Source organism: Mesocricetus auratus, unplaced genomic scaffold (assembly GCF_017639785.1).
Source record: "Mesocricetus auratus isolate SY011 unplaced genomic scaffold, BCM_Maur_2.0 Super-Scaffold_100003, whole genome shotgun sequence".
Taxonomy (NCBI): domain Eukaryota; kingdom Metazoa; phylum Chordata; class Mammalia; order Rodentia; family Cricetidae; genus Mesocricetus; species Mesocricetus auratus.
Genome location: NW_024429188.1, coordinates 116,951,266 through 116,958,024, shown reverse-complemented (window position 1 = coordinate 116,958,024; position 6,759 = coordinate 116,951,266).

Here is a 6,759-nt window from a genome sequence, read left to right as displayed (position 1 = left end):
AGTAAAGTCAGACTTAGATGAACAAACCTCTAAAGGTTTACAGTGTGTTTAAAAATATACGTGAGATTGAGAGAGAAAATGAAACGGCAAAGTGGTAAATAAATAGAAAAGCCGGCGTTGTGGTGGCGCACGCCGGTAAGATTTACTCCAGAGGCAGAGGCAGGCGGATTTCCAAAGAGAAACCCTGTCTCAGAGAAAAATAAATAAAAGTAAAATAAATAAAGTAATAATACATAAATAAATAAGCCACATAAAGATGGAAAATACACAGAGAGTCTGGATACTGTATGCTATTGTGTTTTTCAGTTTTTTGCTTGCTCAGGAAGGAACTGCTACTAAAGTACACTTGATTATAAATGCTGCTAAATTAATCCAACTTCTATCTTTTGAAAATGCCTTGACTTCACAATTTAAGTATAAGAATATGTTACTTGGAAAAGGAGTTTTAGTTCATGTTTCCACAGAAAATGAAAAGCTGAGGATTCCTTCCAGGCTTTTGTCGTTTGATGAACCAAGACCCCCCGAAGCAGTGGGCCAGACGTTTCAACAATTGAGACAGCTAAGATGATGGAGCTTTACAGACCATGAAAAAAAGGACTTATACAGGTTTCTGATTTTTGTCATGATCCCCATGGTGTGAACAGCGCCCCCTTCCAGCAGGAAGCAGTTTGGAATGAGCGACATCCTGATTCCCATCTTGTTTATAAATCTTTGTTTTCATTTAAATGGGTTGTTTATAATTGTCTAATGATCACAGCCAATCTTTTTTAATGGTAAAAAAGGGAATTATGGTATGGGTATTGTTTTTCATTTATTGATACAAATTCAAGGTCAATTTTGTGATATGTATATTTCTCCTCTTGATTAAGTATTGTGCTTATACTGATCTTTTAAAATGTAATGCATAATTGAATACAGACTATAGATAGTTACTTATAATAGTCAGAATTTATAGTTAGGTAAGTTAGGTTTTCTAGATATACAGAAATATATTTGAGATAGATAAACAGTCTTCAAACCTCTCAAAGACCTTCAGAAAATGGTATTTAAAATGGTTTAGGGTTTTTCTTGACAATGAGAAATGTCTGTTCCTGGCAGCACCAATTATGTCTGAGAGGAAGATGGGCATCGAAGAGACTCATTATGGAGTTTGCTTTCAACATGGCAAGATTAGCCATTTGGGCAAGAAACTGCTCTTGCCTAGATTGTTTGACTGTTGTTGTATAATCTGGACATGCAGGACCCACAGGCATGTGACTACTGAACTCAGTCTTACAGGGTTCCTGCTTCATGAAGAGTCTACAAGACTTTCTGCAGGACAAAGAAAAATGACTTACAGACTGCCAATGTAGATGGACAGTTTGAAATTTCCTGCTTTGCTGAGAAGTGTTCCAGACACATTGTGGTCTATGGGCTGAAGATGGATGCTCCAACAATACAGAGGAACTTCGGGTGACTGTCCAGGCAGTAAGATGTCTCTGTCAATCCTAGTGTTTATATATTATCCTTCTGTGGTCTTTGATGGAGTTGAAGATAGATATTTATAATTATAGTTTTCCTTAGTTATGATAAAAGATAAGCTACATATAGAACTTTGGACTCACAAGGATGGGATGGATGATATTTTCTTTAAATCTTGCTAAAACAACCCTGTTCAACAAAGCAACGTGCAGAGGTATGACTATCCTTGAATTCAAGCTTTATTATAGAGCTGTAGTCCTGAAAACGACTTGGTATTGGCACAAAAATAGACAGGTAGACCAATGGAATCAAATTGAACACTCTGATATTAACCCATACAGTTATAAACACCTGATCTTTGACAAAGAAGCTAAGATTATACAATGGAATAAAGAAAGCATCTTCAACAAATGGTGCTGGCATAACTGGATGCTTACATGTAGAAGACTGCAGATAGATCCATGTCTATCACCATACACAAAGCTTAAGTCCAATTGGATGAAAGATCTCAACATAAATCCAACCACAATGAACCTCTTAGAAGAGAAAGTGGGTGGTACTCTTGAACAAATTGGTACCAGAGACCACTTCCTGAACATAACACCAGTAGCACAGACACTGAGATCGACAATTAATAAATGGGACCTCCTGAAACTGAGAAGCTTCTGTAAGTCAAAGGACACAGTCAACAAGACAAAAAGGCAGCCCACAGAATGGGAAAAGATATTCACTAACCCCACAGCTGACAGAGGGCTGATTTCCAAATATAGATGAGCTCAAGAAGCTAGCCACCAAAACACCAAAGGATCCAATTAAAAAGTGGGCTGCAGAACTAAATAGAGAATTCTCAATAGAGGAGTCTAAAATGGTGGAGAGACTTTTAAAAAAGTGCTCAACATCACCAGCTATTAGGGAAATGCAAATCAAAACAACTCTGAGATACCATTTCACCCCTGTCAGAATGGCTAAAATCAAAAACACCAATGACAGTTTATGATGAAGAGGATGTGGAGAAAGGGGAACACTCATCCACTGCTGGTGGGAGTGCCAACTTGTACAACCACTTTGGAAATCAGTATGGAGATTCCTCAGAAAAATGGGAATCAGCCTACCACTAGACCCTGCTATACACTCTTAGGAATATACCCAAAAGATGCATATTCATACAACAAGGGCATCTGTTTCATTATGTTCATACCAGCATTATTTGTAGTAGCCAGAACCTGGAAGTAACCTAGATGTCCCTCAACTGAAGAGAGGATAGGGAAAATGTGGTACTTTTACACATTGGAGTACCACACAGTAGAAAAAAAACAATGGAATCTTGAAATTTGCAGGCAAATAGATGACCTTAGAAGCACCACCCTGAGTGAGGAAACCCAGTCACAAAAAGACAAGCATGGTACTCGTATATGGATTTTAGACATGAATCTAGGGAGTGCCAACCTACAATCCCACTGCCAGAGAGTCTGGGAAACAGGAAGGACCCTAAGAGAGATATGCATGGTACCCCAGAGAAGGAGAATGAGGCAGGATCTCCTGAGAAGATTGGGAGCATGGGGTGGGGAGGGGAGAAGGAGCTGGGAAAAAGAGAGGGGGAGAAGAGGAAGGGAGAGGAGGACATGGGGGAGTAGGAAGTTTGAGTTGGGGGAAGAATAGAGGAGAGCAGGATGAGAGATACCATAATAGAGGGAAACACTATAGGTTTGAGGAGAGATGTGGCACTAGTGAGATTTCCCGAGATCTACAAGGATGACACCAACTGGCAACCTAACCAATAGTAGAGAGACTACCTTAAATGCTCCTCCCTGATAATGAGTTTGACGACTATCTTATATACCATCCTTGAACCTCCATCCAGTGACAGAGGGAAGCATAGGGAGACACCCACAGCTAAACACTGAACTGAACTCCTGGAACCCAGTGACAGAGAGGGAGGCGTGATGAGCAAAGTGTCAAGACCGGGCTGGTGAAACCCACAGAAACAGCTGACCTGAACAAGGGTTAGCTCTTGAATCCCAGACTGATGCCTGGGAATCCAGCATGGGACTGATCCAGACCCCCTGAATGTGAGTGTCAGTGAGGAGGCCTATGTAATCTATGGGGCTTTGGGTAGTAGATCAATATTTATCCCTGGCATACAAGTGGACTTTTGGTGCCCATCCCACAATGAGGGATGCTCTCTCAGCCTGGACACTTGAGGGAGGGCCTAGGCCCTGCCCTGGACAAAATGACAGACTCTAGAGATTCCCCTCCATGGGGAACGGAGTGCGGATTGGGTGAAGGGCCCGGGTCCTTGTGGGGAAGAGGTGGAGGAGCAGAGGGAGAGGGATCTGGGATTGACATGTGAAGCAAGTTTGTTTCTAATTTTAAAAATACTGACTGTACTGAGGAAATAAAGGTTCTGAGATACAAAGATTTGTCAAGAATTAAATAGTCAGTATGACCGTATTCCTGTTGGAGTTATGATCTGTTATTCTATTGCTGTACATATGTGCCATCCTGTTGTCACAAAATCGATTCTGTTGGATTTCAGAATTGACGAGACCATGGAGAGTGGGTAGGGGTAGCTTTTGTGGTGAAAATGGTATTTAGCAATACTTGAATTGACAGTTAGAAAATAAGTAGTGAGTTGGATGCAGGATTCAGTGTATTATAGTAGTGAGAGCAGGATAGTCATAGACTGGCAGCTGAAGTGGAAGATTAAGTGTAAGGTGTGGCTTTGATTGGCTGTGGTGTGGAATGGCTAGTAGGAAGCTGTTTGGTAGGAGGCCTGTGCTGATAGCAGTATGAAGGCTTATAAGCCAGTACCTCACATTTCTTGCCATAAAGACATTATGTGCTTTCACCTGGTCCCTTCTTCCCCATTAAGTCCAAGATCCTTTGGAAATAGTAGGGATCAAACAAGTAAACAGTTGGAGAAATGGAATTCAACTCCTAATGCCAGTTCCACATAAGCTTAGTGTGTGATGTCACACTTATGGAGACTAGGAAATACTACTCTGGTGATTAGAATGTTTAGCAAAATTTGGATCCTTCTAAATTAAGGCACAGATGTTCAAATGCTACCAGAATGAGTTCTATTTGATGCTACCATGTTATGATCACATATAACATACCGCATGTAATTCTCAATACAGATTCTCATCAGCCCTATGGCTCATAAGTCTCTGATTCTACCTATCCTACAGAGCTGCATAATACAGTGTTTCACAAAGCAAGGAGGGTGCCTTATTTCTTGCTTGAGGGTGTTTTATTTGGCAGTGTCTGACTCTAAGGTGATCCCCCATTAGCACGTTCATAAGATGCTTTAGCACACATCTGAGCCTTTGGGTTGAAAAGCCAACACAAGCAATTGCAAAGGTGGATTTCCTTGAACTTAAAATGTACTTGAAGTGCTTGTAATTAAATACCTCCATGATCCTTTCCCCCAGCTAGCAAGTAGATTGCTTTCACTTCTTTGTGGGATCTAAGCAGTGGCATGAACTTAAAAATCCAGGGCTAAAGTTCACAGTTAGTAAGTGAGGTTGTACCTGTTTTGAGACTGGAGGGTGGGACTTAGGAGCAAGGTCTGCTCTAGAGGGCCTCTCCAACTATGGGGCTTATGAATGTCTCTCAAGGCTTTCTGCCTTTCCCAGCTGACAGGCTGGAAAGTTGGAGGAGAAATGACAGCCATCTGTGAAAATTAACTCATTACCAGTAAAATTTGCAGCACAGCTCCAGCATGTGATTCCATTCAAAGTTATTATGGATAAAGATAAAATTTGGCTGAGAACCTGATTGCTGGTGGGTAGGAATGGGAGAATGTGTTTGAGGTGCTTTCAGAGGCTACAGCAGATTTCAGCTTGCAACTGATGGGGGAAGCTGGGAGTCAGTGGCCTGAAGGCCCTCCAGTGTTTAGCTGAAATTGCAGTTCCTGTCAGTAGAGATTGACAATGTGAAGAGATGAAAGTGCCTTGTATGCTGATTGGATTTATTTATAAGCTACACATTTTCAAACATGAGTAGAGATGGCTTATTAAAAAGACATGACATGATGCATAATCTATTTTGCTTAGTTTCCCAAAAGTTGAAGTAATACCATTTGTTATTTCAGTCTATCTTCAGCAAAATCTCAAAACATTGATAATGCTGGAGCTCACCCAGAGTGACACTGACTAGCCCAATTACCACAACACAACATTTCCCCTTCTCTGGAAAGGAAAAATGAATAAAGTACAGGAAAATATAAAAGGGCAATTGTTAGTCTCTAGTCAGAGGCTTTTATCACTCCAGTGAGGGCCAGCTTTGCAAACAAAGAGGTCTATCATAAAGGTTTTAGTGTAAAGGTTAATAGGAGGCCTGCAACAAAAAACTTTATTAAGGACACCAATCAAAAGATGGATAAGTCAGAAAAAGAGAAGGCAGAAAGAAAGAATATGAATGACTTTTGAGGATAAAGCCTGATTGAGAAAAAGATTACAGGTTAAGTAAATGTAAAGTAATAATGGTTAATGTTTAGGTTAACTATGTGCTAGTTCCTTTTATAAATGCTTTATATATGCTAACTTGTCCTCATAAACTGCATGTGTGATATTCGAAATCAAGACAAAGAGAACTTGAGTGATTTACTTAAAGTCAAGGCTAAGTAGACTCAAAAAATTTTCCAGGCACTACTATCAAGGGAAGTTTACTAGCGAAGGTGACTTCTGATGTTAAACTTGGTAATCCTTGGACTGTGAACATTTGGAGATGGAGAAAACAGCAGACAGAATAATGGGAGTGAAGAACCATGCTGGATAAAGGATAGAGTATGTACAGAGGTTAGTATTGTTTCTTGGCATGTTAGTAAGTTGGATATGGAACATGACATGATAACTGAAGGGAAATTTGGGCAAGATCATCAAATGAGCAATGTGTTTTAAACTTCAGCTTCACAACATTTGCTCTTTCCTTCCCTTAGAATGTCATTGCTTAGTTGACTCACATTCTGTTCAAAAGCAGCTTGGCTGGCTATTAACAGAAATTCAATGAGAAGAGACTTCAAACCTAACTGGAAATATGAAAAGATATTTCACCTCATTAGCTATTAGAGAAATGACAAATCAAAACCATAATAAAATGTTACATACCTACCAAAATGCTCTAAAAATGTTGACATCAATTATTGGTGAGGATGCATAGAAACTAGATCACTACCATATTGGAGGGATATAAAATGGTACAGTCATTATACAAAATAGTTTGAAAATGCTGTCTTCTTTTTTTCTCATAAGAAGTTCTTTTTACTATGCTTTATGAATATACATTGTTTTTATT